General features: G+C 43.4%; 1 protein-coding gene across 5 annotated transcripts in view; it reads right to left on the reverse strand.

Annotated features, from left to right (window-relative positions):
* Nucleotides 1–845: 845 nt before the first annotated feature.
* The window catches only part of MYLK4 (myosin light chain kinase family member 4), a 147,466-nt gene continuing 121,691 nt past the window's right edge, over nucleotides 846–26,620 (reverse strand). For all 5 annotated transcript variants that reach the window (XM_066376933.1, XM_066376934.1, XM_066376929.1 and 2 more), the window contains one exon: nucleotides 846–1,130. The gene's annotated coding sequence lies outside the window, so the exon portion shown is untranslated. The remainder of the gene's footprint in view (nucleotides 1,131–26,620) is intronic.

The raw sequence follows: 26,620 nt of genomic DNA on the forward strand, positions 1-26,620 counted from the left end.
CAGGGGAGTGAGAACCCAGCCTGAGAAGGTGGGGTGTTTTATTTATTTATTTATTTATTTATTTATTTATTTATTTATTTATTTATTTTTAAGTTTCATTATCTCACTGCAAGATTTGTAGTCATATTTAATTGTCAGAGTTAAAAACGAAAGCCAAGCCCTGGCCTGTTGGCTCAGTGGTAGAGCATCGGCCTGGCGTGCAGAGGTCCCGGGTTCGATTCCCGGCCAGGGCACACAGGAGAGGCGCCCATCTGCTTCTCCACCCCTCCCCCTCTCCTTCCTCTCTGTCTCTCTCTTCCCTTCCCGCAGCCAAGGCTCCATTGGAGCAGGGATGGCTCCTTGGCCTCTGCCCCAGGCACTAGAGTGGCTCTGGTCGTGACAGAGCGATGCCCCGGAGGGGCAGAGCGTCACCCCCTGGTGGGCGTGCTGGGTGGATCCCGGTCGGGCGCATGCGGAAGTCTGTCTGACTGTCTCTCCCCGTTTCCAGCTTCAGAAAAATACAAAAAAAAAAAAATGAAAGCCAGTCCTCGAAAATTCCAGCATCCAATTCTTCCCATTAGAATGTGATGACTTGCTATTTTTGAGCTAATTCTGGTGACATCATAGCGGAGCAAACTTCTTTGGTAAAGGAGAGACTACTCATGAGCAAATCATCAAGAGAGCTATTGCTTATTCTTTTAAGCAGAGCATTTTCATCTTTAATCTTAACCGTTTTGGTTACAATTTTTTTCCAGAAATATATTACAACCTTCCCAGCCCTCTTAATAACTGACTTTTTTAAATTGTGGTAAAATATACACATCATAAAATTTACCATACAAATCATTTTTAACTGTCAGTATTCAAATGGCATTAGATATATTCATATTACTGTGCAACCATCATACCAGAACCAATTGATTTTCACATTCTGAAAATGGCTCAGTGTCATTATTATAAACATATCAACGAAGTGTTTACGGCTGTTCACTCTACGTATTAGACAGCATCAGACTGCTGAGGCTTCGAGGTCTTGAGTTAGCGATTTTATTGTTCTTGTTTTGTTGTTGTTTGTCTTCTCCCATCAGAGTGTAAACAATCTTCTTTCTCAGCTGTCAGTATACTTGCCGGTGACATTCCTCTTTCTTCATCTGCAGGGAAAACCAGTAATCAAACTTATTAACATGTGCTAAACTACAAGTCCAGACACTGAGAAAGATTTTCTGTAAGTAAGAGTAGAAAATATTCTCTGAGTGGACCTCATGATATGCATTTTCTGTGCTTTGGAAAACACTTGTATCTTTTAGGTCCTTAACTTTGGCTTGGGTGGTAGTGATTGGCATATATCTATCTGCCTAGTACACAGGGGTAGACTCTAGCTCTTTTGAATCTTGGTTGCCTGAAGCTCTCCTTAACATCAAAAGGCAAAATGCAATATCTGGTAACCTAGTCCGGACTGTGAAAGCAAAAGAGGAAATTCAATTAAGAAGACAGAAAATTTAAGCAAAAATCTTTTTTTAGGTTACTCTTATTTCCTGCCATAGAAATAAAAGACAGATTCTATATTTGCTCTCAATTTGTCTTGAGTAAAATTATTCCTTCTAAATATAGCAGGAAGAGGGCCTGACCTGTGGTGGCGCAGTGGATAAAGCATCGACCTGGAAATGCTGAGGTCACTGGTTCAAAACCCTGGGCTTGCCTGGTCAAGGCACATATGGGAGTTGATGCTTCCAGCTCCTCCCCCCTTCTCTCTGTCTCTCTCTCTCCTCTCTAAAAATGAATAAATAAAATTAAATATAGCAGGAAGATAAACCCTGGCCAGAATCTAAAAATATAGAGCAACTAGAAAAAAAGGCAATGTCAGTATGGTTAAGTGAGATGATGATGAGATGGTGTTTCTAAACACCTATCTCCTTTCTGCTTCAGTGCTTGCTGGGTGAATGAGTAAGTCTTTACTCTGAGAATATCTGCAACTGGTATTTTATTCTGATGTTTTAAGTCAGTGGTTCTCAACTTGGAATGATTTTACCTGCATGGAACATTTGGCAAAGTATGAAGGTCATTTTTATTTTCACAACAGAGGAGGGGATGTTAAGTGGCATCTAATAGGTAGAGGCCAAGGATGCTGCTAAACATCTTTTAATGCACAGGAAGCTCCTATCCCCAGTGTAGATTATACAGCCTCAACATCAATAATGTTGAGGTTGAGCAAGCCTGAATTATCCAGTCCGATGGATAACAGAAAAGAGATGGGTGCTATAGAGAGGGGCAGAGAGAAACGTGGTAATCATAAGTAGGTCAATAAATGCTGCATGTTTTTTGAAATATTTGTGATTGAGTTTGATCCTACAAAATGTGGATGATCCTGTTAAGGCACTGAGGGTGCAAGGATAAACTGACCTCAGCACTCTGAAAATTGGTATAAATGTGTCTGCTCCTAAGGGGGAGGGGACAGAAGTTGTCTTGGGTCTAGGAAAAGAGCCTAACTCTAGCTGAATCTATGTGATTTTTAAAAGAAACCCAATTGGTCAATAGTAATTGAAGAAAGGCTCAAGTTTCTCACAATCAGGGAAAAGCAAGTTAAGAAAATATAGTGCCCCTTTTCACCGTACAAATTTTAAAAGTATGGCAATATCAACTCTTTCTACTTGCACTTCTGTATTGCTTTGAATATTTCACAAAGAGTGTGTACTTATTTATTTTTGTATATCAAAAACCATCATAATTATAATTTAAAAATCAAATTGATTTTCCAAATATACAATGCCAGTCAGGCCTGACCAGGCAGTGGCACAGTGGATGGAGCGTCAAACTGGGTCATGGAGGACCCAGGTCTGAGACTCCAAGGTCACTGGCTTGAGCGTGGGCACACCAGCTTGAGCATGGGGTCGCTGGCTTGAGCTTAGGATCACAGACATGACCTCATGGTCTCCAGCTTGAGCCCAAGGTCACTGGCTTGAGTAAGGGGTCACTCGCTCTACTGTAGCTCCTGGTCAACTCACATATGAGAAAGCAAACAGTGAACAACTAAGATGGAGCAATGAAGAATTGATGCTTCTCATCTCTCTCCCTTCCAGTCTGTCCCTATCTGTCTCTCTCTGTGTGTGTGTGTCTCTCTCTCTCTGTCAAAAAAAAAAAAAAAGCCAATCAGGACCCATTTTGTGATCCCTTAATGTCCCTGACCATTGGTCTGAAAACCACTCTCCTAGAGGAAGTTACACAAGGAAACTCGTATGAGAATGTGATTCAAAAATCAGTTTGTGTGATTGTTAATATTATGTGTCAACTTGGCTAGGCCACAGTATACAGATATTTTATCAAACACTACACTAGATGTTTCTGGAAAGGTAATTTTTGGATGGTAGACTTTGAGTAAAGCAGATTACCCTCCATAATGTGGGTGGGCCTTATCTAATCAGCTGAAGGCCTTATGAAAAATACTGACCTCCTCTGAGAAATAGGGAACCCTGCCATCCTTTGGACTCAAACTACAATTTTTTCTGGGTCTCCAGACTACTAGCCTACCTGCCAATTTTGGACTTGCCAGCCTCCATAATCATGTAAGTCAATTCCTTATAATTTTTTCTAGATAAATAGATAGATGATAGAGAGATAGATGATAGACATTACTCTATATATTTATACATATCTATATCTATATTTAGATATAAATAGAAAGATATAGAATTACTTTATATATACACACACACATACACATCCTATTGGTTCTGTTTCTCTGGAGAACCCTGACACTAACTAGTTCATAAGAAAAAAAAAGACATTTTTATTTGCCAACATTACTGGAGCCAATAAATAAAAAGAACATATTCATAGAATAAAAATATTTGTTAAGATGTATAATTGAGTTTATGTCTTTCCAGTTGAACAGCTCTGAAAAACAAAATGTTGAATATAAAAAATAGTCTTAAACAATGGATCAATAAGATGCCACTTTAAACACAACATTTATTTAAAACAATGCTATAATTTCATTATGAAAAATATAAGTGTAGTAAAGATATAAAAACACAAAGTGAAGGATACACATCAAATTAATCAGTGTAGGCTTTTAGGAGGTAGAGGATGAATAAAAGCACAGAGTATGGAGAAGAAATGAGACCAAGAAAAGGGGAGAAGACTTCCATTTTTTAGTAATATCTGTTAATTTTTTTAAAGATTTTATTTATTGATTTTACAGAGAGAGGAAAAAGGGGTGAGGAGCGAGAAGTATCAACTCACAGCTTCACTTTAGTTGTTTATTGTTTGCTTGTTGCTTCCTGTATGTGCCTTGACCAGGCAAGCCCAGGGTTTCAAACCGGCGACCTCAGCATTCCAGGTTGATGCTCCATCCACTGTGAAAAAGTGTTAACATCTGTTCCTCCTAGATTGTGGTTATAATGGGTTGAATTGTGACTCTCCCCAAATATATCCACAAAGAACCCAAGAATGTGGCATTATTTGGAAAGATAGTCTTTGCAGATATAATTGAGTTAAGGATCTCAAGGTGAGATCATCCTGGATTAGGGTAAGCTCTACCCTATACCCATTTACAAGTCTTTGTTATCACAGACTTGAATTCTGCTTCAAAAATTCTAGAGCTATTTAATTATCTCAAAATATCTTGATATATCTGAGAGAGAATGAAGATATCATGCAAAAAAATGCAAAGATGAGCTCTGACTTGCACCATGGCACTAACTAGTTGTCCTACCTGGAGTGGTATGGAAACAAAACCTCTAATTTTGGCATTAGAATATGTTCTTGAAAGCTTCTCACCTGCTTTCTGGAAATTCTCGTTCTCCCCTTGGCAGTAGTAGAAGCCATGTGCTCCAGATGGCAGAGCCACAGGACAGAAGTGGCCTGGGTCCCTGCTCACCTCTGAGAAGATAGCTGCCCTGACTGCTGGCTGACCTGGGTTTTGATAAGTAAGAACTTATATTGAGTTACTGAGACCTTGGGATTTCTTTGTTTCTGCAGCACAACCCACTTTTACTGACTAATACAAGCCCCAGAAGCAGCTGTTTCATTATTTAATCACCTGAACTCCTTGAACATCAGCATTTACAGAGCATGCCATGAAAATTCTTCATTAATTATTATGGCCCAGTCAGTTCTCCTTAGGATTATTAAACCATTAGTAAACATGCATTAAAATCAACTTACAGTTCCTTCCACTGAGATTTCACAAGTACCATTTCATAGCCAAATAGTTTACCTCTCTCATCTGACTCAGAAAAGCATATTGAAATTAGAACTTTTTTTTTGGCACAATAATAAAAACAAAATAGTTTTTCACAGATTGTTCTGGAGACCAAATGTGGTTAAGCTGCTCAACTTTGAGTTCTGAGCAGCACAGGTTCATGTGCACACACTTCAGAATGCAGGGTGTTAGTCCCATGCTGCTACAGGGTGTGCACGTGTGCCTGTGTTTGTACTAAGTAAGCCTTGCTGAGTCTTAATTCTTCCTGTCCAAACATGGGAATCTTTCTATAGACATCTCTCCCAGAAACCATCTCACATGTTATGGAGATGTGACTTAAGAAAGGAGAGAAGAGCTGTAATGCAGAACAAACACAGGCTTTGAAGTTTGGGAGACCTGGATTCAGATCCTGATACCGACTGTGTATGCTTGAACAACTTACTGAACTTTTTTATTTCCTCTTAGAAAAAATGGGCTAATAAGATTGGCTCAAAGCATTTGTCATCAGTATTGAACATCCTTAACGGAAAGCTTGGCTAGTCTTAAGCCCAGGTTGAGTGGTAGCTTTTACTTGTAGTCAGCTAGCCAGAGGGAGATTCTCAAAGTTCTGTTTCCCCACAAATCAAGGAAGCATGAAGATGAATATGGTTACCATCTCCTCAACCACATCCTTGGAATCTTGCCCTCTAGAGACAGAAAGTGTAATATTTCTCATTTTTGCTACTAATGGGAATGAGATATTGTAGAGAAGGGATAATAAAAATAAGGCTCTTCCTGGATGTAAAGAAATTAGAAACAAGCCTTATCCAAAGTGGAAAGGTAGACAGTAGGGGCGGGCTGAGGAAACTGCAGCCAGGAAGGCACTCACCTTCACAGAAACGCAAGGGCCACCCTGTAAGGTAAATCTAAAGACCAAACTATGAAATGCTTCAGCTCAATTAAATGTGTTATTGACTGTAAAGCCAGTAGGCATGGCCACCATCACAGCCGCCCAGCCCATGCAGGTTCACATTGGATTCAGACAGATGGTAATGAAACAATGGAGCCACAAACTGGTGGGCCATTAGCTTTAATCCTAGCTTGCACCCGGTGGGCAAGTAAAACACACACTAGGCTCCAAGACCCACTCATTCAGTGCTCACAAAGCTACTGACTTATCTGAGTTTCCTAGAATCAGAGGTTTCTAGCTCACCAGATTTATTCACCTCTGTTCCCCATCTCCTTCTTTCTGCACAAACTCTGCACAAACTGGTTTCTCACTCAACACTCCGCCATCTTGGCTGCTTCTCCTGGCCTCCTTCACGTGACCTTTCTCTGCTCTCCTCTCTGATGTCTCCTCTAATGTTAATCTCAGGAACCGAGAGAGCAAGCTCCCATTCTGCCCCCATTTTATAGTGTAGAAATCAAAACCTTTAATCCAATATACAAAATATGAAAATCTCTAATACAAAGTCACTTATCTGAGGCATGATGGGATTGTACCACCCCACATCAAAAAGGGTGGGAAAGGCTTAGTCCTACAACCAAGCCCCAGACTACAAGGATCCTGCCTGCCCACAGCCCACCCCCAACACATATTTATATCACCTGGGGGACGGGCTTCCATGTGGGCAGCACCATATTTAACAAAGTGAGCATAATATATTTTATCTGCCCAACAATCCACCCCTATGCTCACTTTACTACCCACAATCTATACCCCCGGCATCCCTGTGCAAGGAAATTAGGCACATTACACAAATTACAACAGCACAAATCATACAGTTTCAACAATCACAAAGGTACACTTAACCAGTCTCTGAGCACTTTGCCCAAAGCGCAAAATGTTCTCGGCCTTCTTTCTAGCCATGGGAAAAGCTTCCTGGGGCAGGGGAGTGCTTCCAGCAAAGCCGCCCCTCATCAGGGTATTTCACACTGTCCAAAATCCGTAAGTCCATCCAACAAAGGAGCCAGTGCCCACTTCAGTTGTAGTCCAGGAAATCAGTCCATGCACATGGGGCGTCAGCCACCCCCCTCATTCCTGCCATCCTGGCAGGACTTACACTGTCCCAAAGAGGGGCACATGGCAATGGCAGTCAGCATTTCCATTTCTGTTCCAGGGAGCATGATGGCGTTCACCCTTATGTCCCCAAATCGCAGACCTACCAGGGCCGTAGTAGGTGCTCCTTCCAGCTGGGCTCTCATCTTTTGGAGACTGCGGATCGCAACTCCAGCCTGATTCTCCTCATCCTCCAAAGAGGAACTGAAAACACCAGCTCCCGCTGCCGGGCTCGAGTCCCGGGCTGCTGCCTCCTTCTGCTCCGCAGACCTTGCAGTTCCAGCTTCGGTCTCAGCCCCGGCCTCCCGCCGCTGCTGGCTCTCCACAATGTCCAGGGCAAACTGCAACTCACAAACCTGTGATTCCTCCTCCAGCAGCTGCTGTATTTCCAATTGAATCTCACAAACCTGGTTGGCCTCCTTCTCAGTGCTTCCTCCAGCTCCAGGGTCGGCTACTCTTTCTCCCACGTTTGCTCCAGCTCCTTCCACTGCTCGGCCTGCTAGTCCTGGGCAGCCTCTTCCACAGAGCTCTCAGTTTCCTCACACATGGCTGTAAAAGTCAGCCAGCTTATGGCCCCCAAAAGGACAGCCATGGGGACCATAACAGTAGCCAGTCCTCTCTCCACCGCTCAAAGGTGGTGGTGGCTCCTTGCCGACCTGTATCAAATCCTGCCACAGACTACGCCAAATGTAAAGCAAGTAGCCACGGCCACCATCACAGCCGCCTGGCCCATGCAGGTTCACACTGGATTCGGACAGAAGGTAATGAAACAACAGAGCCACAAACTGGTGGGCCATTAGCTTTCATCCTTGCTTGTACCTGGTGGGCAAGTAAAACACACACTAGGCTCCAAGACCCACTCATTCAATGCTCACAAAGCTACTGACTTATCTGTGTTTCCTAGAATCAAAGGTTTCTAGCTCACCAGACTTACTCACCTCTGTTCCCCATCTCCTTCCTTCTCCCTGCACAAACTCTGCACAAACTGGCTTCTCACTCAGCACTCCACCATCTTGGCTGCTTCTCCTGGCCTCCATGTAGCCCCTCTCTGCTCTCTGCTCTAATGTTAATCTCAGGAACTGAGGGAGAGCAAGCTCTGGTCTGCCCCACTTTATAGTGCAGAAATCAAAACCTTTAATCCAATATACAAAATAGGGAAGTCTCTAATACAAAGTCACTTATCTGAGGCATGATGGGATTGCACCACCCCATATCAAAAAGGGTGGGAAAGGCTTAGTCCTAAAACCAAGCCCCAGGCTACAAGGATCCTGCCTGCCCACAGCCTGCCCCCAACACACATTAATATCACCTGGGCGACAGGGCTTCCACATGGACAACGCCGTCTTTAACAAAGTGAGCATAATATATTTTATCTGCCCAACAGGCTGTAATCCGTTCTGGGCTCATTCACAACTTCATCAGCAAGTCTTTCTAGATCCCCCTCCCAGCCTTCCTTCCTCTACTCCTAGCTGAGAACCCCACCTTGCTACTCTGGGGAATAAGGGGATCCTGCCCACCTCCATTTTCCCATCACCCTTCTCCTGAGGTACAATCTTTCTCTCCTTGTTTTGATAGTATTGTCCACATAAGAAGCCTCCAAACCTGAAAAGAATTTTTATGAGAGTTTGAGTCAAACTGAAGACCTATGTCAGGGGACAAGATCTCAGATGCTCCCGAGAATAACAGTTTGCAGTTTCCTTTATGCATTTGCAGTTAAGGAGGGAACATAGGAACATTAAATGGAGGTGGGAGAAGGCAAGGTAGGGATTAATTACAAGATAGTTAAGATTATTTGCTGTCTTGAGGGCTATTAGTTTTTAGAAAGAAGAGTCTGAAAAGAGGCATGTCAAAGGTGTGTTAACCTAGACCCACAGAAACAATGGACAGAGCTTGCTTAAGTCAAAGATAAGCCTTTTTACTTAGTAAAACGTTATATGCCTGGAGTGTGACTACTCATCTTGACCTCTCCAGTTAGGAACTTATGACCAGATCATTCTGTAAGTTACTTTCCATGGAACCTCTTTTTCTATCCACACTCCGGTCACCATTTCACAACTACATGAACATGTAGTTGTTTTACTGTAACATAAACCATTCTTGGAGACTTTTCCCAGGGCTTGCAATTTTGTAGCAGACAGAGATTTTTCTATCTAAATCAGAATGATAGTCTTGCTTTTAAAAATAAAATAACTAAAGAATAAAAGGACTCTAAAAGGTTCCAAGCCAGTTGTGTCCAGTGCAGTGTTTTTCTCATGTATAGTTTGCCTTGATTCTTTCACCACATGTGCATGCTGCTGTGGTTTTGGCGACAATGGTTGTGGCCTTCCTCCAGGCCCTGTGCCAAAAGGCTCCTGAAGGTGCTCTCCAGCAAGGTCTCTCCCTGCCCCTCTGGGCTGCGGCTTCTCAGCCCTCCCTTGCCTTTTTCAGACAAACAGGAGCTTCTTGGTCCAATCTCTTCACAGCGACCTGGGGACACCGACTGGGAACACTACACACTCCAGTCCAGACAGAGTGCAGACAGGCCACCCCGTTCTGGACTCGTCTCCTCCCAGCGGACAGAACACAGCCGGGGTAAAGGCGTGCATCCTCCTGGGCCTCCATGCAGAGGTGCACGCGCACATCTCTCTCTGGGTGCTTATCCATCCACATTGCCTTGGGAAGCCAGCACAGTACAGCAAAGGGGCCTCTTGTCTTAGAGCCACAGGGCTTTGCTTCAGTTCTTGTATTCATCTCATCAGCCATGGAATCCTGAACATCGGACCTTCAGTCTCTTCATCTGTAAAATGCTGAAGACAATGCCTACTTTGCTAGATGGTCGGGAAACTTGCTGAACATCAACTAGGAGCTATGGCAGCATGTTTGATAAAACAGGAGACTTAGAACAAAGTGAGCAGGCGCACAGGCTGTGCTGGAGGTGGGCACAGCGCCAGTTGTCCGGTAGGAACCTGCCAATTCCCAGCTTCCCTTGGACTCCAAGGGCTGTCATTTTTATCAAGCTTCTTGACTTTTATTATTCTGCCATCAACATACTCCCCTCTGATCTGCCCCCATTAATGACTTAACCCTCTTTCCATGTTGTAGCATATCGTGTTTATAATTTCTTTCAGCTGTCCATAAAAAGGCTCCATCTGTAACCTCCGCCCTGTTCCCAGCGCCATCCCGGGGCTGAGTAGTTCCCAGCATCCATCCCCACCTCTGCTCAGGGCTGCCGGGTTTGCACCGGTTCCCTAAACAGTGAGGGGCCTGTCCTGCTCCCTGCGGGCTGAGCAGGCCTTTCCGGGGCCAGTCCCAGGGCTGGACTGAAACAATGATTGAGCTGGGCCCAGCAGGTCTCAGATGGGAATGTTTAGACTGCTAACGTCAGAGCTGGTCTTTCTTGTGTCTTTCGCGGGAGCGCATTCCCGTCTGCGCCCCAGGGGCCGAGGTGGCTGTCCTGCTGGTTGCAGACACGTATACTCCTGCGGCGGACCCGCCCCAGCTCGGGGATCCCTCTGTCCGCAGGTTTCAGTACAGATGTCTGCCTGCATTCTCCCATCAGACCCCCTTACACTTTGTTGGGCTGCTCGCCTTGCTTGCGAGTGCTTCTGCTCGCTTTCTCTGAAACAAACAGCTGAGGGGTGGGGAGCCCTAAGGAGGAATGACGCTTTATAAATCAAAAAATAATAATCAGAATGTAGTGTACTCTTACAGTCTGTCATCTCCACAGGCTAGTGAATGACAACACTACCCTCTGGTGGCCAACCTGGGCTAGAACCGGAACAGTGGAGAACTGCGCCAGCAGCTTTGGGTTTCCCCACTAATTACATAGAAACCATAACCAAGCGATGAAAATCTTTCCCCAGAAGGCATTTGGGCCAAGAAGAAGTATAATAGAAAAATCTCATGTTTTTAGCGTTTGAAATTTTTTTTTTGCCCCCAGACTGTGAACGGAATTTTTCAGTAGTTTAGAGCTTACTCAAGAAGTGCAGACCTTTAAGAACACTTTATAATGTTGCTTTTTATAAGCAGAATGTTTAAGCCATTGCTACCTTTGTTAGTGAGTTGACTGAAAATGCCTGTGAGATTCTCTAAAAGGAATGAAAGTTTGTGCTTATTTTGCATTAAGTTAAAAAAAAATGCCAGTTTTTATGTTTACTTGTTCAGACTGTGAAAAATACATATATAGTCAGAACTTAAGTTTTCTGTGAACCAGAAACCTGGCTTCTGCACTCATCCACTTATTCCATGAGAACAATGTGCCTGGAGTTGAAAATGTAATCCAACTTGGGTTAAGTATGTCTTTAACGGGGCATTTCATTAAAGTTTCAACCACTCGTTGTAAATATCTCCAGTCTCTAGACTAAGGAAAAAGTTGTAGCATACTTGGAAGAGGGGGTGGAGTGTTGCGGTCCAAGAAGACATATTCCTTCTGGTATTTTCCACTCCCTGACTGCATAATCTCTCTATTTATTCATAATTTGAAGAATCCTAGTGTTTCCCATCCTACTCCATGACCGTGTGAGAAAATTAATAAGATAGATTTTTATAGTGCACTTTAAGCTTCATTCAAGGGAACAGCTTTACAAAAGTTACCTTTAGACATATGTGTACATATGATACTCCAAAGTAAGAAGTGCTCTGAACATTACAGATTAAGCATAGCCCAAATAAACTGATACAAGCCTCCAGGAAGCATGGTGGCCTTGGACATTCACTTCATGATGCTGAAGCGCCCGACGGAGAGAAACTCTGGTTCTGGTGGAGTTAGAGTGTCATGGTTTGGAAAAGCACTGCCAACCCTTCAGCAACATGGGCTTGCATTGAGTCTGTCTGCTTGTATGCAGAGTCTTTTCAATTACTGCTGTAAATGTATTTTCTCTTCTTTATGATTTTCTTAATAAGATTTTCTTTTCTCTAGCTTACTTTGTTGTAAGAAGACAGTATAGGTGTATAACATAAACTATGTGTAAATGAATTGTTTATGTTATCAGTGAAGCTTCCAGTCAGTAATAGGCTATTAGTAAGTCAGCTTTTGAAATGTCAAAAATTATACACAGGTTTTGACCTGAGTAAGGGGTCAGTACCCCAACCCCTATATTGTTCACAAGCCAATTGTAAAAACCTGAATAAATAAATGCAAGAAGAAATATGCAAAGGTCCAGACTGTGCTGCGCAAACTGAATGCTATTCCCACCTTAGATCCTGCAGAATGCTGACGACAGGACCCACTACGTGAAGAGAAAGACAACTTGTGATGAAAGGTTGGAGTGACCCATGAAATGTGTGCACTTAATAACAGGGGCCCCCCACCCAGAGTGAAGAGAGAAATGATTCCTCCACAATGAGAGCTCATATTTCACTGATATGAGAGCTGCCTTCCTTTTTTGAAAATTGTGGAAAAATATATCAGCCTAAAATTTAACGTCTTAACCATTTGTAAGTGTGCAGTTTGAGAGTCCATGTCATTAAGTACCTTCACATTGTTATGCAACCATCATCATCTCCCTCCACAAATGCTCTTCGTCTTGCAAAGCTGAAACCCTGTCCCCATTAAATACTAACTCCTCATTCTCCCCTTTGTTCCCCCTAACCCCTGGCAGTCACCATTCTTTCTGTCTCTATGAATTTGACTACTCTAAGTACCTCATATAAGCAGAAGTACACAGTATTTGTCGCTTTGTGACTGGCTTATCTCACTGAGCATAACATCCTCAAGACTCCCCCGTGTGGTAGCAGGTGTCAGAGTTCCCTTCCTCATTAAGGCTGGATCATATTCCATTGTATGTGTGTACTGTGTTTTGTTTATCTATTCTTCTGCTGGTGGAAACTTGGGCTGCTTCCACCTCTTGGCTATGAATATAGGTGTATAATTCTGCTATGAATATAGGTGTATAAATATCTCTGAGTTCTTGCTTTCAAATCTTTGGGATCACATGGTAATTCTGCATTTCTTTTTTTTTTTAGAACTGTCACACTGTGTTCCATAAAAACTGCACCATTTTACATTCCCTCCAACAGTGCACAAGGGTTCCAATTTTTCCACATTCTAGCCAACACTTGTCATTTGTTGTTTCTTTTATAGACTTTTTTATTTTTTAAAAGGTAATGTTTTCCATGGCATCTCAGAAAAGAAAGTAACTTAGGGGATATAGTTAGTCAAAGTCTACTCAGTGTGGACTTGTGGTGGGGCCCACCTTCCCCAGGGTATTGCCATTTCTCCTGCCTACTCCTCCTCCACCTCCTCAGACCTCCCAACCTAAAAGTGCATTGGAATTGGTAGAGGAATGACACCCAAGACTTTTGGGAACCTTGAAGTCCATGTGACCCAATGCATGTAACATCCAGAAGGAAACAGCAGCCAGCCTAGACCACAATCACCTTAACATCTCTGATACCCTAAACTCATCAGTCTTGAGGTCCAGGCTGCAGTGGCTGCCTGGTTATGTGGGGCCATGGGCTGATATGCATCCACACAGTGGTTTTCGAAGGAGCCTGGGAAAAGGGAGTCACCTCAGATTATAAAGAAACAAGTCCTTGATAGCCAAAACTGACCAAATAGAAAGCCACTGCGGCCCTGACCAGGTCTGGAAATGAGTTGGGATGGGAAGTCATCCATAGCCTGTTTATAGCCAATAATGTGACTTTCTCAGGTACTGTTTGTATAAAAGTTTTTGAGTACAGCACAATGGTGCAAAACCAATCATTTTCATCCTGGCTTTTAATTTTCAATTGAAATTATTTTATTATAGGTAGCAGAGAGTTATAACTTTTGCTGTGGTTAGTAGATATGCACAGCTTCCCATGAAAACTTTATCTACCAGTTTTGATGTTTGAATATTTAAAACAAGATAAAAATGATCTGAAGGAATCACCTCTTTTTTCACATCTCAACACTCATTTCCCTGAAAAGTCTGTACTCATGCAAAGAGTTGCAAACATAAACCTCAGTTATGAGGCCTGTTTTGAAGTGCTGTAAAGGGGAATGCTGGGAGGTCCATCCCTTGTCACGGGAATTACCTTCTTAGGGACAGTGTGGAATTCCAACTGTGGTTAGGGCTTCGCATTTGAACACTAGAAGAGTGAGCTAAGCAAAAAATACACCTGAGTAATTAACCAAGTAATGCTACTCAAGGAAAAATAAACCCCAAATTGCCATCTTTCTCATCATTCGAGTCATTTCCTTGGGTTCTGTGATCCTGCGACTGCTGTTTTTATACCCATTTCTTCTCCCAATGAGTGTCCCCAACCTTGCTGTATATGTGAATCACCTGAGACGATTTCTAAGAGCCCAGGACCCAGGCTGCTTCCCAGAGGAGTGTCAGGGGCAGACCTGTGACACAGTTGTGAAAGCTCCCTCAATGACTCTCAGCGGCTGCCACAGCCTGGCAGACAGATGGCATGTGGAACTGCAGGCTAACCTGATGGTGCAAGTGGGAAGGACAGCAACAAGTTATAGACATTTTATAGGAATAATGTATCAAAGATTCTTTGATTTGGGGCAATGAGCCATGGACTTTTGAGAGAGACTGTGACTTTATCTGCAGTTTGAAAGGAAAGCAAAGCACAATGCACATTAACAAAGATGTGAAACCAGAGTTTTGTGAACCCCCTTTTTACCCAAAACTCTTTCTTGTCCTCACTAAACATGGTTTCAATGTATGAATTAATTAATTCACTCCAAGGAGTAAATGACCACAGAGAACCAAAGTGATGCCCTTCCTTGGAGAACTCGAACTTGAACCCTCCCTCCCTCAATTCCCAACACATATCTGTTCACACATACAAACATACAGCATGCACACATACACATGTTTACACACACGCACACAGTTGCACACACGTGACCAGTCACCATTGTATGAATCTCCATCTTCCCTCAAGTTGTAGATTAGTTTTCTTTTTGCCTTACAGGCCTTTTCCTCTTTACCTAAGATTATCCATTTCCCAGGGCCCTTCTCCTACAGTTTTAAAATTAAATGTGTTTGTTTGATTTTAGAGATTTTCACTTTTAAAAAAATATGAAAAATAGACAAAAGTCATAAAAAATAACAAGCACAGGAGGTAACAGAGAATCAAGCAATATAGAAAATTCTGAAACCGTGGCTCCAACAGTCTTTTTTTATTTTATTTTTTGTATTTTTCTGAAGTGAGAAGCAGGGAGGCAGAGAGATAGATTCCCACATGCACTCAACCGGGATCCACCAGCCATACCACCAGGGGGCGATGCTCTACCCATCTGAGGCATTGCTCCATTGCAACCAGAGCCATCCTAGCGCCTAAGGTGGAGGCCATGGAGCCATCCTCAGTGCCCAGGCCAACTTTGCTCCAATGGAGCCTCGGCTGCGGGAGGGGAAGAGAGAGACAGAGAGAAAGGAGAGGGGGAAGGGTGGAGAAGCAGATGGGCGCTTCTCCTGTGTGCCCTGACTGGGAATCGAACCCAGGACATCCACATGCCAGGCCAATGCTCTACCATTGAGCCAACCAGCCAGGGTCTCCAACAGTCTTAATTGCTTTTTTTGATAGTTTGGAACATTATTCTATCTCTGGCTGCCTTTGTGTTTCCCAGCGGCTGGCCCAGGAAGCCTGAAATGTTCGGCTTTTTGCTCTTACTCTTGAGAGTAAAAACCACACTTCACCTGACTCTGTCTTCCCCCAACACTCATCCCTAAGTCCTACAGGACTCTGATGTCACTGGGCTCCTTTTTAGTATCTCTGTATACTAGGCATTTACTTCCACAACATGCTAAGCCTTAAGATCGAAGTCAAGCACTGACTCTACTAAGGCAGAAAGCATTTTGTGCATCACTGAACAGGGGAGGGAGTAGTGAGTGACACGAGGTCTTTCCACCTGCTCCCCAGGATGTGAACGATAAGTGCTAGGCTTCCTCCCTGCAAACCCCAAGTGGGCCAACATGTGGAAGGTATACTGCACAGTACAATAACTTCCAGTACTTATTAATGAAACATGTGACAATGCCATTTATTAAATCTGGTAGAAATGGTTAGAGGTTCAATGGCTTAAAAGAACAAAATACTTGGCCATGTTGAATGACTGACTAATTTTGACATTACTATCAAAATATGTCAAGCGTGCCACCAGCCTGTCACAGTATCAATTCACTAATATATATCCGCAAAGCCCTTGAAAAGCAGTTGTTCCAAGCACTTGAGAGCATGTGGCCCTAGTGAAAAACACACTGTTGTAGAATGCCTCAATCTTCTCCATTCTGCCCTAGTAACTGAGGTCAGTCATTTAGCCACTACTGGCCTTCGATCTTCATCTGTAAATGAATAGTAAGAACATCTACCTTAGGTTCAGGGCATTCTCTGAGAATATTTTAGCATATTGTTTAGGAGCAATTGTATCTGAACAGTGAGCACATAAAAAGGTGCTCGGCATTATTAGTCATCACAGAAATGCAAACATAAACCGCACTGAAAAATACTGCGCTCCCTCTAGAATGGGTGAAGTCAGCAAGTAATGGGTGAACTATACCCGAACTACACCCCAGGTCAGTGAGGGTGGGGAGGAGTTAGAACTCTTACATAGGACCAGGGGGAATGCAGGGTGGTCTAACCATGTGGCGGAATGGTACCACATGAACTCACACAGGGCCCAGCAACCCCACAGCGAGGCATTTACCCAAGGGAGAAGAATCACATGTCCATGGAAACACTCAAACACCAACGTTTTAGGGCAGTATTATTCAGATAACCCAGAACTGGGACAACTCAAGTGCCCCTCAGATATGAAATGAATAAACGAAGTCTGGAGTACCCTGTGGATAAAAACCACAGAGCACTAGAAAGGAGCAAAATGTTAACACAGCAGCAACGTGGATGGAGCTGAGGAATTACACACTGCTTAATTCTATTTTGTAGAAGTCCAGAAGAGACAACACTATAGGGACATAAAGGTAACCCATAGTTGTTATGGGTCAGAGGGCAAGAGGCGATCAATTACAAAGGGACACAATGACATTGTTAGGGTGCTGAAAGTGTTCCATGTCTTGATGAGTGGGGATGACTGCTATATAAAATCACCAACATTCATTACACAGTGTGTATACAGTGTACAGGGTGTACACTTAAAATGCCTTAATTTTATATGGAAATAATGCCTCAGTAAAGCTAAGAATCATTTAAAGCCCCCATGTAACATCCATTTTAACACCATTATTATGACATCCTCTCTGGGGAAGGCAGTATTTGCTGAGTCCCACTCATGGCCAGCATGGCCCAATTATGTGGCACTTGACCAAGTTCATGGCTCAGCCTCCACTTAGCTCCATCACCTCCATGCCTTCTACAGAGGGTGGCTCTTTCTCTCACTGGCCAGATGAACAACAACAATGGTTCCAGCAGGAGAACCAAACAGCTGTAGGAGCAATGGGCTCCCCAAATTGCTCTTTGGGACAGAACCCAAGGAACAGAGGCTAGTGACAGAGAGGCTTTCCAGTGGCCTTTGCTATTCTCAGGGATCCCTGACCACTAGCTGGGGGATGGAGCCTCCTAGAGAGAGGTGGTATAGGCTGAGCAGAAGAGGCAGGTCTTGAGTAAGAAAGAGTCCTGGGTGAGGTTTGAACCCCAGTGTGGTAACACACAACATTTGCAGGAAGCAGCATTCGTACTCCCATGGCATTGGAAAGAAATACAGGGCCATCCATTCATTCATATAGGCAGGTAAGTTGTGTAATCAAATAAATTGACCTGCCTCTCCCTTTATCAAATGAGGGAGAATTAGTTGACATGACCTAGCAATGGTCATTGCGTTTGCTTCAGATCCAACCTCAAGGACATTGGGATGTTGTCTTAGTTTGAGGTATTTTGAAAGCAACACCTGAGATACAAGTTTAGATGCAGATAGTTTTGAGGAGAGGACTCTCAGGAGGCAGAGTGAGGGACAAAGAGAGGGAGACCAAAAGGGAAGAAAGACCCAGCAAGTCTTATTGGTCCGGCTCCCCCAGTGGGCAGCTGGGCTCAACTCCTCCAGGACCTCCTGTGGGACTGGGAAGGACATGACTCGCCATCCTCAACCCAGTGGACAGAAAGCTGACATTCCTCACTGAGTACCAACTCCCCTGAGTTGAGGGTCCCCAAGGGTGTTTGCTCCAGAGCTGTGCACCTGAACAAAGCTGTCCTCTGGGTCTTGGGAAGAAGTCCTGCAGATGAAAGGCAGGGAGCTGCTGGGCACACATTTGCACGGGCTTGAAACTGCCCATTGCAGCTGCACTGCACTCAGGTGGATTGCAAGGTGTGGCACCAGCTGCAAGTCTGGGCCCAAGGAGGGCAGCTGACAGTGACAATCCTTCTGGCCAAAAAAAGAACACAAACTCACGATCCCTTAAGAGGCTAATGGGTGGAGCAGACCTTTCCCTTCTGCGAGATGGTAGTGGTGCCCCCTCAGTGTTGCTCAGAGGCAGGCGGTAAACTTGGAGGGCTTCCCAAGTTGCCATTGGCCCTCTGATCACATGAGTTTCTGATGGTGTAGATCTCCCTGGCTCTGGAAAAAGTGGAGGGAAAAGACTGTTACCACGTGTCACTCATCCTAAGAATTAGACTAAGCCATTGCACAAGCAAACATGTGGAGGAGATTTCATGGTTTCTCTTTAATGGTATTTCAATTCCTTCAAGGCAAGCTGGGGGCACACTTCCTGCCCCATGCCTTACACCTGCAACCAAGGCCACATATCTAATTGGAAGACAAGGTGCTTTGGGGATAACATGATACCCAGCCTTTTATCTGGGGTCAGTGGATTGAATATGCATGTATGTAATTAGAGCTCCAGGGGTGACTAGACACTTGCTAAATGGCCTGAGGGATTATCTATGCTTTTTGAAGTGTTCTTTGGAGACAGGGGATGATCAGCAGGCTTCTGCCATTTTTGAAATATCAGCTGACTGTGCCCGGCCTGTTCTATGAAGGTCATTCCACCCTAGCACTTTAAGGAAATGGCTCTAATTCTCCAAGAAGCTCACATTCTGGAACAAAACTCTTACCCTCCCAAAGGAGAAGAACCAAACCCTCAAGCAGCTCATAGAGGGAAGTCAGAAGGCAAGAGGAGGGATTTCAGATAAGCTCTTAATAACAAAAACTTTTTATTAACAATAGTGTTTCTCTGTATCACAAATTTCCAAAACCTGGCCGAGTACTTTGGGTAACTGTGAGGCCAGTCTATCCCCAGAGTGTATTTGACACTCAATAAAAAAAGCCTACACTAATTTAAACAACTCCACAATTGCAGACAAATTTGAACAAAGGTTTAGACTAGACGTAAAAGAAATAAGTAATGGAGTGCTTTCATTTCAAGTGAACATAGCGATTTTAAGACAGAAATGGTAGATAACAGCCTCTAATAAGTCACTGTATGCAGACATGTTTACAATGAGTAATTATCTGGTAAACACGGACCTCGCCTAGGAAAGACTGGATATCGTATTACTCCAATTGTGCTGCCTTGTCTTTCACTGAGATCTGTGGCCTCCCAGGGCAGGTGCTGCAAGGCAGTGTACCAGGAACCTTACCTGCAAGGTGTGTATGTGAATTCATAGGTAATAGAAAACAGTAGCAGTGAACACAGGTACCAGGAGAGCTTCTTTAAGATGTAATCATAAGTGCCACATAGGTGCTGGCTACCTCTGTGACCACAGCTGCTGTCGCTGCAATCATATGTGCCAAAACAACATCTCCTCAGCAACTCTGAAGTCAAAGATGCATTTTTGCAAAATGGAGAGAATTTTGAGACTTCTCAGATGGACTCTCTCACATTGTTTCTCCGCTCCCTAGTGATTTGAAGCCATCTTCATCATACCAGCTCCCAAATAGCCAAGACATGCCTGCGAACCGATACTGGAGGCAGTGTGGAAGTGTATTTCATTGTGGCTTTTTGGTTAGGAAGACCTGAGAGTAAACTCCAACTTGGCCACATTGTACCTGAAGACCTTCAACACATTACCTGGCTTGTAGAAGACTCAGTTTATTTACAGGGAAAAATTATATTAGAGCAGGGCAAACCATTTCACAGATGACTGTGCAGATTAAATTAAATAATAACTCTCTTAATGCACAGCCAGGGTCAAAGTATTTGCTTAACTAATGGTGAGAACTGTGATCATTGTATCCCAGGTGACTATTCATGCACATAAGCACCAGTGCTTGAGTACCTATTCAATTTGTCTCCATCTTGGGGCTAGTCTTCTTTTTGGGCAACACACTGGAACCTTATTTCAATATGGTACTCGAAAGCATAAAAGTCAGTAACACTAACCTTCAATGGATTATATCCAGGGAGTATTGCCAGAAAAGAGCTAGTGCAGTTTTTCTTGGAAGGAGATCCAATGGAGTGGATGTCATATGCAGTGCTATTGGGAAACTGCTGGGTATATTGTTTTATGATGCAAGCTGGGTAGCTTCTCACTTGTATTACAGACATCCTTGGCTTTACAGCTAAAGCTGCACTTTGGGAAATTTTTAGCACTAAATGCCTACATTAGAAAAGAAATATTTCAAACCAATGACCAAAGCTTTTTCCTTAAGCAGTGAGAGGGGAAAACAGCAAACTAAAACCAGAGTAAAAGGAGATATAGATGGCTCGAGCAAGGGGTTGCTCGGTCTGCTGAAGGCCCACTAGTCAAGGCACATATGAGAAAGCAATCAATGAACAACTAAGGTGTCGCAACGAAAAACTGATGATTGATGCTTCTTATCTCTCTTTGTTCCTGTCTGTCTGTCCCTATCTATCCTTCTCTCTGACTCTGTCTCTGAAAAAAAAAGAGAGATAGAGGAAATAGTAAAGATAAAAACAGAAATTAATAAAATATAAAACAGAAAAATTAATTGAAAAAAGGGTGTTTTTTAGAGGATTAACAAAATTGATAAACTTCAAGTCAGATTGATTAGGAAAAAAAGAGACAAGATACAAATCAGGAATAAGAGAAGGGGCATCATCATAGATTCTACAGATAGTTAAAAGATCATAGGGAATATTATCAATAACTTTATACCAATAAACTTACATGAAATAGACAAATTTTTTAAAAGATACTATCTACCAACATTAACTACTTTATGTTCCCATTGTTTCAAAATAACACTTGTAAAACATAGGATAAGAGGTGATCTTATAACCAGGTGGTTATCCTATCCTCCTCTATTGTAATGACAATCACTGAGAATGGTGAGCAAGCAAGGACTGGCCTAAGAGTTTGGTTCTTTAGATCAAGTTTATGTTGCTTAGATGAGTTCCTATTTGATCTTAATTTATTTTTTCATTATTTTGACATAGACCACCTGCAGATGCAAAACAGGATAAATTGTTTTTAAAGTACCATATAGGCCTGTCTAAACCTAATATATTTTGTCTCCCTGTCACCTCTATAGTGTTTCCATAGAATAACCACCAATAACTTACAAAAATGCCTAAGTCACTATGCAGCAGAAGCTACTATATGAAAGCTAACGTGTTTTAAACATGGCTTACTGCTGACTGTGAGAAAAATGGAAATCTCATTTTGCCAACATGAACAAGATCTCCTCTTATACTGTTTTACAAAGGTTATTTTGAACATTACAAATCCCAATAGATTGTCACAACAGAATCAATTATTATCTGATTTGTTCTTTTTTATGTCCTAATGTTGTAAAGTGCCTTAAACATTTGGTGTTTTAATAGGCATTTGGATGTTAGTAAATAGCACAACCTACAGCAAAAGGAGTGCTGAGTCAGACAGAAGGGAAGTGGGGAACAGTGGCCAGAACTATGGGACCTGATTGAGGGGAAGTTAGCAGAAGGTGGGCTGGGCAGACAAACAAACCCAGGTTTTACCTTGGAAGGCTGTAAACTGCTACACGTGAGAAAAGCCGCTAATCATAGAATGATAAGATTTTAAACAAACAGGAAGATTTTCAATGAACAAATTTTTAAAAACTATTTTTGGAGCATTTATAGAAGCAGACCATATGTTGTCTTTTGAAACCTTAGGAAAATTTCATAATTTTTTGAAATTTAAACTTCAATTGTATTAAACATATGGGTAAGTTTGCAATTATTCAAAATATTTAAATTAATTTGAAAATAATTAAAATTTCAGAAAAACCTCATATGTGTGTCCAAGTTCTGGGCAATGTTAATATGGTATAAAATTGCTAAGGAAATTTACAGTGAACAGGTGTGTGATGTAATTGAAGGGGGAAAAGTTTGACATTAATTAGCAAGAATTATGAATATACTTGGATTGTTTCCTCTTAAGTTGACATCTTTTAAGCATATGGATAAGGGAAGTATTTTTAAAAGTATTAATACAAATGGAAAATAAAATCTCATTTATAATAGTCTTCACTTTTGCAATTAATCACTTAATGAGACATGGAAGGAAAACAAACAACAAAAAGGATCTCAACCAAAAAAAAAAAAGTATAATTGTAGTTTTGGAGGAAAGTTTATTGAAAAAGTATTGCTAATAGTGTTAAAATGTTTTCATTCCAAATCTAGAAAAATAACTATATATTTTTTTTTATTTTTTTTATTTTTTTTACAGAGACAGAGAAAGAGTCAGAGAGAGGGATAGATAGGGACAGACAGACAGGAATGAAGAGAGATGAGAAGCATCAATCATTAGGTTTTTTGTTTTGTTTTGTTTTTTTGTTTTTTTGTATTTTTCTGAAGCTGGAAACGGGGAGAGACAGTCAGACAGACTCCCGCATGCGCCCAACCGGGATCCACCTGGCACGCCCACCAGGGGTGACGCTCTGCCCACCAGGGGGAGATGCTCTGCCCCTCCGGGGTGTCGCTCTGCCGCAACCAGAGCCACTCTAGTGCCTGGAGCAGAGGCCAAGGAGCCATCCCCAGCGCCCGGGCCATCTTTGCTCCAATGGAGCCTTGGCTGCGGGAGGGGAAGAGAGAGACAGAGAGGAGGGGGGGTGGAGAAGCAAATGGGCGCTTCTCCTATGTGCCCTGGCCAGGAATCGAACCCGGGTCCCCCACACGCCAGGCCAACGCTCTACCGCTGAGCCAACTGGCCAGGGCCAATCATTAGTTTTTTGTTGCGACACCTTAGTTTTTTATTGATTGCTTTCTCATATGTGCCTTGACCGTGGGCCTTCAGCAGACGGAGTAAACCCTTGCTCGAGCCAGCGACCTTGGGTCCAAGCTGGTGAGCCTTGCTCAAACCAGATGAGCCCGCTTTCAAGCTGGTGACCTCAGGGTCTTGAACCTGGGTCCTCCGCATCCCAGTCCGACGCTCTATCCACTGCGCCTGGTCAGGCAAAATAAGTATATTTTCATGTCAAGGAGTATTTGTTTAACCTTAGAGAAAGAAGGATAATTATACCAAAAATAAGTCCCCAAGTCTCAAGTAACTTATAAGAGTAGAGAAGCCAGACACATACACACACACACACACACACACACACACACACACACACACACACACTAAGTTTAGAAAATAGAGTGACATCAGAGAAATGGTGCCGTGAGGGGTGCTCCCAAAACCTCTCCCTGAAATTTAAACAAATTCAACAACTATAGACATAAAAACAATCTCAGGAGTATCTGAAATATACACACACCAGCCAAAGGTACAATTGGGCGAAAAGGTGAATGAATATATTATATAATCCACTCTGAAGGAAATAAGATGGAGAACGGAGTATTCCACTTTCCTCATTGATCTGAGGAAGGGCTGCCTTCACCTGGAACTGAGAGAAAGGGAGGGCTGGGGGCACGGAAAGAGCTGAACTAGGGCAGAGATGTTCAAGCCGAGGAGAGAGTGTGCCCACAGCTCAGCCCATGCAGAGATAAGGCCAGCAGCAGACCCCAGCAGAGGTGGGCGGGCAGTTGCTTTGTTTGCTCTTGGTCTCCCAATCAGTGAGCGTGGGCAGTGTGCGAGTGGATTCACCTGGTGCCTCGGGCGTGGACACCTGTGTTCCCAGATGGAGGGGCTGGGTCAACGACTGTCAGTGGTAGCCCTCTATGTGGGCTGTGACCAGAGTTTCTGTGTGGTCCCAGTGCCCTGAGCGGCAGCATGAGGGAGGTGCACGGAGGGCCGACTTCCCTATGGGTGCAGTGCTTCCGCCAGCCATACAGGCGAACAAAGTACATTCCCAGGAAAGAGAACTTTGAAAGTGGGGGGGGGGGGGGGAGGAGGGCACGCAGACAGCCTCTGGAGAGCAGATCTGCTGAGTGCTGAATGGAGCCTAATCCACAATCTGCTCACTGCCTGGTGGGTTTACACTGGTGGCTCTGGCTGACAAGGCCTTCTTTCCCAGGCCTGCAATTTAAGGAGAACTGGAAGAGGGACTTGATAGTTCTCAGGCCTCTTGCTCTGCACACAGTGGCTGGGGCAACTTCCTGCCAGCCAATACAGGTTAAAAAGTACAGTCCCATGGAACAGACCTCAGAGAACACTGCAGAAGTTGGGCAGGCTGGGCTTTAGGCTTCCCAACAAGGGAGAAGCCTGTGGAGAGCAGACCCGTGGAGCGCTGAGGCAAATTTAACTAGAACCAGAAATCAGCTCATTCCCCTGCCTGCTTGAGCTGGTGGTTCTGGTCGACAAAGCTTTCATACACAGAGCTGTGTTTTGAACAAACCTGGAGGAGGGTCTTGGCAGCTTTTAGGACCTCTTGTGCTGCAGGCAGTGACTGGGGCAACTTCCTGACAGCTGATACAGATTACAAAGTACAAAAAGCCTGGGGAAAGTAGACCCACAAAGCGCTGAGGCATACTAGACATGCCGGAGGCTCATAGAAAGACACCTGAAAAGCAATCGGCTCCCAGCCCTGCTTGATTACACTGGCAGCTCTGGCTGGCAAAGCCTTACCCAGAACCCTGCTTCGAGCAGGGTTAGAGGGGGGATTTGGCAGCTCTTAGAGGCTCTCACTCTCCAGGCAGTGGCTGGGGAAACTTCACAGCTGGATCCCCAGGCTGCTAATTCAGGAAGGAGAGATTTAGGAAGAGGCTTAGGGGAAACAGATTCTCCCATTGTCGGAGCCTGCAAACTCTGACAAGCCCCGCCTACTAACGGGACAGAGGCCTAGTTTATGTCATCACCATAGCGACACATCAACTACAAATCTCTACCTAAGAGTGCCACAGGGGCAGAACCTGGGGTACAGCGCCACCAGCCAAACAGACAGAAAAGAAATAAAAGGGAAGAAGATAACCTCTCAAAACCAGAAAAAATCTACAGTCTTTATAACTTTGTCCATTTTTTTTCTTGTATTTTTTATCTTTTTTTTTTTCTTCCACCTTGGTCATTTTATTCTTCTTTTCATTTTAAACTTTACTACCCATAGGAGTTATATTTTTCTGTTCTTTTTTTTTTTAGTGTTACACTCCAAAAAACTCAATTTTTTTCTTTTCTCTCTCTCTCTCTCTCTCTCTTTGTCTCTTCTTTTCTCTTTCACTTTTTCTCTCCTTTGAATCTCACCCACAAAACAAATTATTTTATTCTGGATTCAAATTTTTTCTTTGTGGCATTTTGTGTGCTTTTTTTTTTTTTTTCTGAAGCTGGAAACGGGGAGAGACAGTCAGAAAGACTCCCGCATGCGCCCGACCGGGATCCACCCGGTACGCCCACCAGGGGCGATGCTCTGCCCACCAGGGGGCGATGCTCTGCCCCTCTGGGGCATCGCTCTGCTGTGACCAGAGCCACTCTAGTGCCTGGGGCAGAGGCCAAGGAGCCATCCCCAGCGCCCGGGCCATCTTTGCTCCAATGGAGCCTTGGCTGCGGGAGGGGAAGAGAGAGACAGAGAGGAAGGAGGGGGTGGGGGTGGAGAAGCAAATGGGCGCTTCTCCTATGTGCCCTGGCCGGGAATCGAACCCAGGTCCCCTGCACGCCAGGCCGACACTCTACCGCTGAGCCAACCGGCCAGGGCCTTGTGTGCTTTTTACTTCACTTTTTATCTCTTTAGCATTTCCCTCACTCTGGCTCTCCATTCTATGTAGTTTTCTTCCACTCAATACAATAGAATTTTCATTTTTCACTGTATTTTTTATTTTTCCTCTTTTTCTCTTCTCTTCTCTTACACTATTTCTCTCATTCAACTATCATTTACAAACAAATTATTTTATTCTTGATCCAAATTTTTCCTTGTGGCATTTTGTGGGTTCTGGCCTCGTTTCTTTCCTCTTTTCACCTCCCACCAATTCAGGCCCTCCATTCTATGTATTTTTGTTCCACTTAGCACAATTGAATTTTTAGTTTTTCACTGCATTTTTCTCAAATATTTTTTCTTTTTTTCTATCAACTCTTACTAGTGTTATTAGCAATACCACTCTCAAATGCCACTAAGGAAAAAGAAATCAAATATCATGGACACAAAAGACAGAGATGTACCTCAGATAGATGAGAAAAAATCTACAGAAAAAAGTTTCAATAGCTTGGAAACCTTGGAGTTAAATGACAGAGAATTTAAAATTGAAGTC

Source organism: Saccopteryx leptura, chromosome 3, assembly GCF_036850995.1.
Source record: "Saccopteryx leptura isolate mSacLep1 chromosome 3, mSacLep1_pri_phased_curated, whole genome shotgun sequence".
Taxonomy (NCBI): Eukaryota; Metazoa; Chordata; class Mammalia; order Chiroptera; family Emballonuridae; genus Saccopteryx; species Saccopteryx leptura.